We start from the raw sequence: 13,925 nt of genomic DNA, 5'->3' as shown, positions 1-13,925 counted from the left end.
ATAACTCCGAGGCAGCAGAACATGAAAACATAATATGATCCAAACTCTCGACCATCTAATCACATAGAACACAATCAATGTGCTCAATTTCTAAACCCTTTTGAGACAAATTCAATCTAGTAGGCAACCTATATAAGTCTAACCTCCAAATAAAGATGTTTACCTTTCGCGGAAGTGTTTTAAGCCATCTCTTCTTCTGACTTGACGATGGTAGAACAATGTTGTCTATAAACCTGCGAGTAATACCAACAGTAAATAATGAGTCATTGGCTATACTCTACACCCAACTATCCTCCTTATCTGAAATGATACAATGATCGAGCTCGTTCTCCAACTGATTAATCAAAGCCGCAACACGTGAACCAAGAGAATCTACTCTTTAACTCCACAGCCATTCCCCATTAATTACTCGATCACATAATAAGCAGTCTGAGTTCGAATCTAAATGAAATAACCGCGGGTATTTAACTATCAAAGGCCTGTCACCTAATCAATTATCTTTCCAAAAGCGTGTTGATCGACCATTACCCACTTTCTTGCGCAAGACGTTAGGAGGTAACAGACCCGTATTTTTTGCTTTTTGAAAAGTATTCATAATCTTTACCCGGAAACTATCTCCTTTTAACTTCAAACCATCTAAGCCAAGATGCTTCCCATGAACTGAACTTATTACTGTGGCCCAATATGAATTTACCTCATTGACCGCTCGCCACACCGATTTAAACATTAATGCCAAGTTAAAAGCACGTAAGCTACCGATCTCCAATCCCCGTGTTCGAAAGATGCCATAGTTTGATCCCAATTTACCCATGCCATTTTTCGATTGCCTTCCGACGATCCCCACAAGAAGGAACCATAAATCTTCTCTAACTCTTTCAAAAGCGTTTCTGGACACTTGAACAACGAAAACGGATAAATTCCCTGTTGAGTCCCCAAAATAATTAAGGATTTAATTATGACAAAACATAATTTATTTGCACTAAAATGTAATGTGCAGCCAGCACAAGTTTGTTTATGTATAGACAGCAGATATTGCTGTGTCGAGTGGTTAAGTATGCTGTCTAGTCTACCAGCACAAGGTAGACAGTATTCTTCAATTAGCACAGGATGTGTACTCAGCAATTCAAGAATATCAAGTGACTCAGCAATGAAGAACCAGCATAGCTGGAATGCAGCTTACTACACAAGACAGCTATGCTCTATTACAAGCATAGTGGTTTCCTGAGTGGTCTACATCAATTGTACTATTCAACAGAAGTCAAAGACAAAGTTGAACAGAAAAGGACACGCATCGGCGGCTGACAAGTGACCTTACAGGACCACGTGGGAATGCAGAAGTTTAAGGCATGTGCAGACATGTGTTATACTTTGTCAACGCCTAGGGAACACAACATTATATTTATTTAAACAAATAGTGGTGCCAAACCGAATTGGGATGTTCCTGTAAATAGCTACCAAAGAGGAAAGAGGAGAGCGCGCTCTCTAATGCAGTTGTCCCCACAAGTACAGACATCCTATGTACCAGTGGACAATAGAACAATTACACGGTTAATAGGACTAGTATAAATTGATGTATCCACTATTGTAACAATGAGTTGTGTGGGTTTATTTATTTAGATTCCAAAACGTGTAAAAGCTTAGAATATCCTCTATAGCTATACTTAGGTATAATCTGTAGTGACCCGAACTTTTCCATGTTTATATATATTAAATAAAATCGTTATTACATGATTAAGTGTTTCCAACATGTTAAGCAATCAAACTTGTTAAGACTTGATTAATTGAAATAGGTTTCATATAGACAATTGACCACCCAAGTTGACCGGTGATTCACGAACGTTAAAACTTGTAAAAACTATATGATGACATATATATGATTATATATATATATAGTTAACATGATATTATGATAAGTAAGTATCTCATTAGGTATTTTAACAATGAGTTATATACATAAAATTGAGTTTATTGTATTAAGAAACTCGAAACGATATATATAACGATTATCGTTATAACAACGTCTTACTAAATACATATGAATCATATTAAGATATTGATACACTATGTTTAATCATTATAAATCATTAAGTGTATTAACAATGAACTACATATGTAAAAACAAGACTACTAACTTAATGATTTCGAAACGAGACATATATGTAACGATTATCGTTGTAACAACATTTAACTGTATATATATCATACTAAGATATATTAATATATCATAATATCATGATAATGTAATAATTTAACATATCTTTAGATATAATAAACAATGGGTTAACAACATTTAACAAGATCGTTAACCTAAAGGTTTCAAAACAACATTTACATGTAACGACTAACGATGACTTAACGACTCAGTTAAAATGGATATACATGTAGTTTTTTAATATGTATTCATACACTTTTGAAAGACTTCAAGACACTTATCAAAATACTTCTACTTAACAAAAATGCTTACAATTACATCCTCGTTCAGTTTCATCAATAATTCTACTCGTATGCACCCGTATTCGTACTCGTACAATACACAGCTTTTAGATGTATGTACTATTGGTATATACACTCTAATGATTAGCTCTTAGCAGCCCATTTGAGTCACCTAACACATGTGGGAACCGTCATTTGGCAACTAGCATGAAATATCTCATAAAATTACAAAAATATTAGTAATCATTCATGACTTATTTACATGTAAACAAAATTACACATCCTTTATATCTAATCCATATACCAACGACCAAAAACACCCACAAACACTTTCATTCTTCAATTTTCTTCATCAAATTAATCTCTCTCAAGTTCTATCTTCAAGTTCTAAGTGTTCTTCATAAATTCTATAAGTTCTAGTTTCATAAAATCAAGAATACTTCCAAGTTTGCTAGCTTACTTCCAGTCTTGTAAAATGATCATCCAACCTCAAGAAATCTTTCTTATTTACAGTAAGTTATCTTTCTAATACAAGGTAATATTCATATTCAAACTTTGATTCAATTTCTATAACTATAACAATCTTATTTCGAGTAGAAATCTTACTTGAACTTGTTTTTGTGTCATGATTCTGCTTCAAGAACTTTCAAGCCATCCAAGGATCCTTTGAAGCTAGATCTATTTTTATCATTTCCATTAGGTTTATCCACAAAACCTGAGGTAGTAATGATGTTCTTAATATCATTCGATTCATATATATAAAACTACCTTATTCGAAGGTTTAAACTTGAAATCACTAGAACACAGTTTAGTTAATTCTAAACTTGTTCGCAAACAAAAGTTAATCCTTCTAAATTGACTTTTAAAATCAACTAAACACATGTTCTATATCTATATGATATGCTAACTTAATGATTTAAAACCGGAAAACACGAAAAACACCTTAAAACCGGATATACGCCGTCGTAGTAACACCGCGGGCTGTTTTGGGTTAGTTAATTAAAAACTATGATAAACTTTGATTTAAAAGTTGTTCTTCTGGGAAAATGATTTTTCTTAAGAACATGAAACTATATCCAAAAATCATGGTTAAACTCAAAGTGGAAGTATGTTTTCCAAAATGGTCATCTAGACGTCGTTCTTTCGACTGAAATGACTACCTTTACAAAAACGACTTGTAACCTGTATTTCCGACTATAAAATTATACTTTTTCTGTTTAGATTAACAACTTGAAACACTCAAAACAGATTTAAAACGAAGAAGTTATGGGTAAAACAAGATTGGATATTTTTGCTTGTTGTAGCTACGTGAAAATTGGTAACAAATTTATATTAATCATATCCTAGCTAACTTATATTGTATTATACATGTATTCTAATATATTATGTAATCTTGGGATACCATAGACACGTATGCAAATGTTTTGATATATCATATCGACCCATCTATATATATTATTTGGAACAACCATAGACACTCTATATGCAGTAATGTTGGAGTTAGCTATACAGGGTTGAGGTTGATTCCAAAAATATATATACTTTGAGTTGTGATCTAGCCTGAGACGTGTATACACTGGGTTGTGGATTGATTCAAGATAATATATATCGATTTATTTCTGTACATCTAATTTTGGACAACTAGTTGTAGGTTACTAACGAGGACAGCTGACTTAATAAACTTAAAACATTAAAACGTATTAAAAATGTTGTAAATATATTTTGAACATACTTTGATATATATGTACATATTTGTTATAGCTTTGTGAATCGACCAGTGGCCAAGTCTTACTTCCCAACGAAGTAAAAATCTGTGAAAGTGAGTTATAGTCCCACTTTTAAATTCTAATATTTTGGGATGAGAATACATGCAGTTTTATAAATGTTTTACGAAATAGACACAAGTAATTGAAAATACATTATATGGGTGAATGATCGAAGCCGAATATGCCCCTTTTGCTTGGTAACCTAAGAATTAGTAAACCGATCTACTAATTAACGCGAATCCTAAAGATAGATCTATTGGGCCTAACGAACCCCATCCAAAGTACCGGATGCTTTAGTACTTCGAATTCATTTTTATCATGTTCGAAGAATTTCCCGGAATGATAAGGGATATTCTTTTATGCATCTTGTTAATGTCGGTTACCAGGTGTTCACCATATGAATGAATTTTATCTCTATGTATGGGATGTATATTGAAATATGAAATCTTGTGGTCTATTATTATGATTTGATAATATATAGGTTAAACATATAACTCAACAGCATTTTTGTTGACGTTTTAAGCATGTTTATTCTCAGGTGATTATTAAGAGCTTCCGCTGTTGCATATTAAAATAAGGACAAGATTTGAAGTCCATGCTTGTATGATATTATGTAAAAACTGCATTCAAGAAACTTATTTTTGATGTAATATATTCTTATTGTAAACCATTATGTAATGGTCGTGTGTAAATGGTATATTTTAGATTATCATTATTTGATAATCTACGTAATGTTTTTTTAAACCTTTATCGATAAAATAAAGGTTATGGTTGTTTTAAAAATGAATGTTGTCTTTGAAAAACGTCTCATATAGAGGTCAAAACCTCGCAACGAAATCAATTAATATGGAACGTTTATAATCAATATGAACGGGACATTTCAGTTGGTATCCGAGCGTTGATCTTAGAGAACCAGAAAATTGCATTAGTGTGTCTTACCGAGTTTGTTAGGATGCATTAGTGAGTCTGGACTTCGACCGTTGTTTTCTTCAAAAACGATTGCTTAACATTTTCTTTTTGTTGGAAACTATATATTATTAACATGTAAATATTATGTGATATATTAATCTCTTAACGTGTTTGATATTGTGTGATAGATGTCTACCTCTAGTACAAATCCCATTGATTCACCTAATAATAATGAAGAGTCGAATATATTTTGGGAAGATTCACAAATTCTCGAAGAGGAACCGGAAGAGGAGGAACCGGAAGAGGAGGAACCGGAAGAAGAGGAACCAGAAGAGGAGGAACCAGAAGAAGAAGAGGTTCCGGAGGAAGAAATATTGATACCTATAGTAAATCGATTAAATAAAAGAAAATCCTCAACCAACGGACCAGAGTTAATAATGGTCAATGGTGTTTCCGCCGAGGAAGCAAAATATTGGGAAGATTACCAATTTTCTGATGAATCGGATCCCGATGAGGATTCCGATGATGTTATAGAAATTACCTCGACCCAATTTAATAAAGCGAAAGAAAATAATAAGGGAAAAGGTATAAAAATAGAGAAACCCGATTCCAACCCCGATGAACTTTATATGTATCGACAACATCCGTATTTCCTAAAATGTAACAATGGCCCGGGTACCTCTAAACCACCAGGTTTTTCTAAACCATTATGGAAAACGACGGCTCGTATTAGAGGAATACCATATATTCCTAGAAAATTAGGAAAGCGAACCAAGTCCGAAGAAGAAGAAACCAGTGATTCAGATTAGGGAGTTGTAATCATGTTGTGTATTATATGTATTGTAGTGTGCTTGTACTTTTATGTTCTATGTAAAAATTGCTTGTATTGTTTGTTATTTATCTTTTACGAATCTAATCCTTGTCTATTTTACAGTATAAAAACAAAATGGACGTTAAGGGTAGACTACCGAATATTTTAGAAGACCTACCAGAGGATATGATTGAGGAAATCTTGTCTAGAGTCGGTCAGAATTCATCAGCACATTTAGTTACGGCGAAATTAACTTGTCAAACATTTGAAAGACTTTCCAAAAATGCCTTAGTTTATAAAAGGCTTTCCTTTGATATGTGGGGTATATCACCTTGGGGAGACCGTAAGTTACGCCGTGTTTTCTTTAAAGCATTAAATGCGGGGAACCCAAATACAATTTTACGCTACGTGTTAAGAACCTATTTTGACTCAACATATCCCAACATAGGATTTTGTGAGTTAGAAAGAGCTTCTAACATGCAACATAAAGAAGCATGTTATACTTACGGGTTAGTGATGTTCGCATCTTACCAAAGTGAGAAAAAGAATATCGGGTTACAACTTTTAAATAAAGCCTTCCCACAAGTGACGGATTCAGTAGTTGGGGTGAGAAACAAGGTTTTTAGATTATTACGGGGCTGTTGGACATTACGAAACCCTCGTCCTTTTGATGATATTACAACATGCTGCCTAGCCAATGGTCATAACGGTTACTTTCCACAAGACCAAGGATGGGAAGTCGTCTTAGTAAAACCTGAATACATGACTTGTTTCTGGACTTATGAATTACGTGTCTTTATTTCCTTTGCTGAACAACTTGCGTATTAACTAGTTTTATCTTCAAAACGGTTCTGTATCAAAGTGTACTATATTTCATGTTATATGTAATATAGCGAAGTTGTAAGTTTGAAGTATATCTGTATGTGATATATTATTAAAATCAGTTTTTCATATGGAATTGTAGTAGTTGAATTGTATATTAGCTACTAAGTATGAACTTAACGGGTAGGTAGTACCCGAATTTAAACTTATAAAACGCTAATATGAAGAAAAAGCTTTTATAAATAAGTTCATATAATGCTACGAGATACTATTGACTACTCTTAAATTCTATATGATTAACTCAATTCTTTTGGCTATTTTTTGAAGGAAATGGCACCGGCGACTCGTCAGAATTTGAACATGAGTGAGGAAGACTTTCGTGTTTTCCTTGTAGCAAACATAGCCGCAGTACAGGCTGCGATGCAAAATAACAATAACTCTGGATCTAGCAGTGGAACTAATTCCACAAGAAATCGTGTAGGATGCACCTACAAAGAATTCACTGCCTGCAAACCTTTCGAATTTGATGGAACCGAAGGACCAATTGGATTGAAACGGTGGACCGAGAAAGTCGAATCGGTGTTTGCCATAAGTAAGTGTACTGAAGAGGATAAAGTTAAGTACGCTACGCATACCTTCACAGGTACTGTGTTAACGTGGTGGAACACCTATCTTGAACAGGTAGGACAAAATGCTGCTTACGCACTACCGTGGTCGGCATTCAACCAATTGATGAACGAGCAGTACCGTCCTAGAAACGAAGTCAATAAGCTCAAGGCAGAACTTAGAGAGTTACGAACACAAGGGTTCAACGTTACCACGTATGAACGACGATTCACAGAGTTGTGCCTATTGTGTCCGGGAGCGTTCGAAGATGAAGAAGAGAAGATCGACGCATTTGTAAAAGGGTTACCAATAAGGATTCAAGAAGATGTGAGTTCACACGAGCCCGCTTCCATACAAAAGGCAAGTAGAATGGCTCATAAACTCATAAATCAGATTGAAGGAAGAATTAAAGAGCAGGCAGCCGAAGAAGCCAACACGAAACAACTCAAGAGAAAGTGGGAAGAAACCAGTGACAAGGGTCACCAAAACAACAACAATAACAACAATTACAACCACAACCGCAACAACAATCGCAACAATAACCGCAATCCTAACAATAACTACAACAAACGTCCCAACAACAACAACAACTACAACAACCATTCCAACAACAATAACAATCCAAACAACAACCTCAATAATAACAGCAGCAACAAAAACCAAAAATGCCAAAGGTGTGAAGAGTACCACCAGAATGGGTTCTGCATGACATTTTGCACCAAGTGTAAAAGAACTGGCCATGGTGCGAAAAGTGTGAGGTCTACGGACCAAAGTTTAACAGAACTAAAGGAACAAATAGTGGCGAAACAAGTAATGCCGCCTTTGTTTGTTATGGGTGTGGAAAATCGGGCCACATTAGAAGTAATTGCCCGAATCAGGGGAATACTAATGGGCAGGGCCGCGGAAGAGTTTTCAATATTAATACGGCAGAAGCGCAGGAAGACCCGGAGCTTGTTACGGGTACGTTTCTTATTAATAATAAATCTGCTTATGTTTTATTTGATTCGGGTGCGGATAGAAGCTATATGAGTAGAGATTTTTGTGCTAAGTTAAGTTGCCCATTGATGCCTTTGGATAGTAAATTTTTACTCGAATTAGCAAACGGTAAATTAATTTCAGCAGATAATATATGTCGGGATAGAGAAATTAAACTGGGTGATGAAACGTTTAAGATTGATTTAATACCAGTCGAGTTAGGGAGTTTTGATGTAATAATTGGCATGGACTGGTTGAAAAAGGTGAGAGCAGAGGTCGTTTGTTACAAAAATGCGATTCGCATTATATGTGAAAAGGGAAAACCTTTAATGGTGTACGGAGAAAAGAACAATGCGAAATTAAATCTTATTAGTAGTTTGAAGGCGCAAAAACTAATAAGAAAAGGTTGTTATGTCATTCTAGCACACATCAAGGAAGTTAAACCTGAAGAAAAGAACATCAGTGATGTTCCCGTCGCAAAAGAATTTCCCGATGTATTTCCAAAAGAATTATCGGGGTTACCCCCACATCGATCCGTTGAATTTCAAATAGACCTTGTACCAGGAGCTGCACCAATAGCTCGTGCTCCATACAGACTTGCACCCAGCGAAATGAAGGAACTTCAGAGCCAATTACAAGAACTTTTAGAGCGTGGTTTCATTCAACCAAGCACATCACCGTGGGGAGCTCCTGTTTTGTTTATCAAGAAGAAGGATGGTACATTTAGGTTGTGTATCGACTACCGCGAGTTGAACAAACTTACCATCAAGAACCGCTACCCACTACCGAGAATCGACGACTTATTTGATCAACTACAAGGCTCGTAGGTTTATTCAAAGATTGATTTACGTTCTGGGTATCATCAAATGCGGGTGAAGGAGGATGATATTCCAAAGACTGCTTTTAGGACACGTTACGGTCATTACGAGTTTATGGTTATGCCATTTAGGTTGACTAACGCACCAGCTGTGTTCATGGACATCATGAACCGAGTGTGTGGACCATACCTTGAAAAGTTTGTCATTATTTTCATCGATGACATACTTATTTACTCAAAGAATGACCAAGAGCACGAAGAACATTTGAGAAAAGTGCTAGAGTTGTTGAGGAAAGAAAAACTGTACGCTAAGTTTTCAAAGTGTGCATTTTGGTTGGAAGAAGTTCAATTCCTCGGTCACATAGTGAACAAAGAAGGTATTCAAGTGGATCCGGCAAAGATTGAAACCGTTGAAAAGTGGGAAACCCCAAAAACTCCGAAGCATATATGCCAATTTTTAGGACTAGCTGGTTACTACAGAAGATTCATCCAAGATTTTTCCAAAATAGCAAAACCCTTGACTGCATTAACGCATAAAGGGAAGAAATTTGAATGGAAAGATGAACAAGAGAAAGCGTTTCAATTGTTAAAGAAAAAGTTAACTACGACACATATCTTGTCATTACCTAAAGGGAATGATGATTTTGTGATATATTGTGATGCCTCAAAGCAAGGTCTCGGTTGTGTATTAATGCAACGAACGAAAGTAATTGCTTATGCATCTAGACAATTGAAGATTCACGAACAGAATTATACGACGCATGATTTGGAATTAGGCGCGGTTGTTTTTGCATTAAAGACTTGGAGGCACTACTTATATGGGGTCAAAAGTATTATATATACCGACCACAAAAGTCTTCAACACATATTTAATCAGAAACAACTGAACATGAGGCAGCGCAGGTGGATTGAATTGTTAAATGATTACGACTTTGAGATTCATTACCACCCGGGGAAGGCAAATGTGGTAGCCGACGCCTTGAGCAGAAAGGACAGAGAACCCATTTGAGTAAAAGCTATGAAAATAATGATTCACAATAACCTTACTACTCAAATAAAGGAGGCGCAACTAGGAGTTTTAAAAGAGGGAAATTTAAAGGATGAAATACCCAAAGGATAGGAGAAGCATCTTAATATTCGGGAAGACGGAACCCGGTATAGGGCTGAAAGGATTTGGGTACCAAAATTTGGAGATATGAGAGAAATGGTACTTAGAGAAGCTCATAAAACCAGATACTCAATACATCCTGGAACGGGGAAGATGTACAAGGATCTCAAGAAATATTTTTGGTGGCCGAATATGAAAGCCGATGTTGCTAAATACGTAGGAGAGTGTTTGACGTGTTCTAAGGTCAAAGCGGAGCATCAGAAACCATCAGGTCTACTTCAACAACCTGAAATCCCGGAATGGAAATGGGAAAACATTACCATGGATTTCATCACTAAATTGCCAAGGACTGCAAGTAGTTTTGATACTATTTGGGTAATAGTTGATCGTCTCACCAAATCCGCACACTTCCTGCCAATAAGAGAAGATGACAATATGGAGAAGTTAGCACGACTGTATTTGAAGGAAGTCGTCTCCAGACATGGAATACCAATATCTATTATCTCTGATAGGGATGGAAGATTTATTTCAAGATTCTGGCAGACATTACAGCAAGCATTAGGAATTCGTCTAGACATGAGTACTGCCTATCATCCACAAACTGATGGGCAGAGCGAAAGGATGATACAAACACTTGAAGACATGCTAAGAGCATGTGTTATTGATTTCGAAAACAGTTGGGATCGACATCTACCGTTAGCAGAATTTCCCTACAACAACAGCTACCATTCAAGCATTGAGATGGCGCCGTTTGAAGTACTTTATGGTAGAAAGTGTAGGTCTCCAATTTGTTGGAGTGAAGTGGGGGATAGACAGATTACGGGTCCTGAGATAATACAAGAAACTACCGAGAAGATCATCCAAATTCAACAACGGTTGAAAACCGCCCAAAGTCGACAAAAGAGCTACGCCGACATTAAAAGAAAAGATATAGAATTTGAAATTGGAGAAATGGTCAAACTTAAGGTTGCACCTTGGAAAGGCGTTGTTCGATTTGGTAAACGAGGAAAATTAAATCCAAGGTATATTGGACCATTCAAGATTATTGATCGTGTCGGACCAGTAGCTTACCGACTTGAGTTACCTCAACAACTCGCGGTTGTACATAGCACTTTCTACGTCTCGAATTTGAAGAAATGTTTTGCTAAAGAAGATCTCACTATTCCGTTATACAAAATCCAAATCAACGAAAAACTTCAATTCATCGAAGAAACCGTCGAAATAATGGATCGTGAGATTAAAAGACTTAAACAAAACAAGATACCAATTATTAAGGTTCGATGGAATGCTCGTAGAGGACCTGAGTTCACCTAGGAATGAGAAGATCAGATGAAGAAGAAATACCCGCACTTATTTCCAGAAGATACGTCAACACCTCCAACTGCTTAAAATTTCGGGACGAAATTTATTTAACGGGTAGGTACTGTAGTGACCCGAACTTTTCCATGTTTATATATATTAAATGAAATTGTTATTTACATGATTAAGTGTTTCCAACATGTTAATCAATCAAACTTGTTAAGACTTGATTAATTAAAATAGGTTTCATATAGACAATTGACCACCCAAGTTGACCGGTGATTCACGAACGTTAAAACTTGTAAAAACTATATGATGACATATATATGATTATATATATATATATAGTTAACATGATATTATGATAAGTAAGTATCTCATTAGGTATTTTAGCAATGAGTTATATACATAAAATTGAGTTTATTGAATTAAGAAACTCGAAACGATATATATAACGATTATCGTTATAACAACGTCTTACTAAATACATATGAATCATATTAAGATATTGATACACTATATTTAATCATGATAAATGATAAGTAAACATGTCATTAAGTGTATTAACAATGAACTACATATGTAAAAACAAGACTACTAACTTAATGATTTCGAAACGAGACATATATGTAACGATTATCGTCGTTACAACATTTAACTGTATATATATCATACTAAGATATATTAACATATCATAATATCATGATAATGTAATAATTTAACATATCTTTAGATATAATAAACAATGGGTTAACAACATTTAACAAGATCGTTAACCTAAAGGTTTCAAAACAACATTTACATGTAACGACTAACGATGACTTAACGACTCAGTTAAAATGTATATACATGTAGTGTTTTAATATGTATTTATACACTTTTGAAAGACTTCAAGACACTTATCAAAATACTTCTACTTAACAAAAATGCTTACAATTACATCCTCGTTCAGTTTCATCAATAATTCTACTCGTATGCACCCGTATTCGTACTCGTACAATACACAGCTTTTAGATGTATGTACTATTGGTATATACACTCCAATGATTAGCTCTTAGTAGCCCATGTGAGTTACCTAATACATGTGGGAACCATCATTTGGCAACTATCATGAAATATCTCATAAAATTACAAAAATATTAGTAATCATTCATGACTTATTTACATGTAAACAAAATTACACATCCTTTATATCTAATCCATATACCAACGACCAAAAACACCTACAAACACTTTCATTCTTCAATTTTCTTCATCAAATTGATCTCTCTCAAGTTCTATCTTCAAGTTCTAAGTGTTCTTCATAAATTCTATAAGTTCTAGTTTCATAAAATCAAGAATACTTCCAAGTTTGCTAGCTTACTTCCTATCTTGTAAAGTGATCATCCAACCTCAAGAAATCTTTCTTATTTACAATAAGATATATTTATAATACAAGGTAATATTCATATTCAAACTTTGATTCAATTTCTATACCTATAACAATCTTATTTCAAGTGGAAATCTTACTTGAACTTGTTTTCATGTCATGATTCTGCTTCAAGAACTTTCAAGCCATCCAAGGATCCTTTGAAGCTAGATCTATTTTTATAATTTCCAGTAGGTTTATCCACAAAACCTGAGGTAGTAATGATGTTCTTAACATCATTCGATTCATATATATAAAACTACCTTATTCGAAGGTTTAAACTTGAAATCACTAGAACATAGTTTAGTTAATTCTAAACTTGTTCGCAAACAAAAGTTAATCCTTCTAACTTGACTTTTAAAATCAACTAAACACATGTTCTATATCTATATGATATGCTAACTTAATGATTTAAAATCGTAAAACACGAAAAACACCGTAAAACCGGATATACGTCGTCGTAGTAACACCGCGGGCTGTTTTGGGTTAGTTAATTAAAAACTATGATAAACTTTGATTTAAAAGTTGTTCTTCTGGGAAAATAATTTTTCTTATGAACATGAAACTATATCCAAAAATCATGGTTAAACTCAAAGTGGAAGTATGTTTTCCAAAATGGTCATCTAGACGTCGTTCTTTCGACTGAAATGACTACCTTTACAAAAACGACTTGTAACCTGTATTTCTGACTATAAACTTATAATTTTTTTGTTTAGATTCATAAAATTAAGTTCAATATGAAACCATAGCAACTTGAAACACTCAAAACGGATTTAAAACGAAGAAGTTATGGGTAAAACAAGATTGGATATTTTTGCTTGTTGTAGCTACGTGAAAATTGGTAACAAATTTATATTAATCATATCCTAGCTAACTTATATTTTATTATACATGTATTCTAATATATTATGTAATCTTGGGATACCATAGACACGTATGCAAATGTTTTGACATATCATATCGACCCATCT

This window comes from Rutidosis leptorrhynchoides, chromosome 10, assembly GCF_046630445.1.
Source record: "Rutidosis leptorrhynchoides isolate AG116_Rl617_1_P2 chromosome 10, CSIRO_AGI_Rlap_v1, whole genome shotgun sequence".
NCBI lineage: Eukaryota > Viridiplantae > Streptophyta > Magnoliopsida > Asterales > Asteraceae > Rutidosis > Rutidosis leptorrhynchoides.
The sequence above is the reverse complement of the archived record's forward strand: the minus strand, read 5'-3'. Positions refer to the sequence as shown.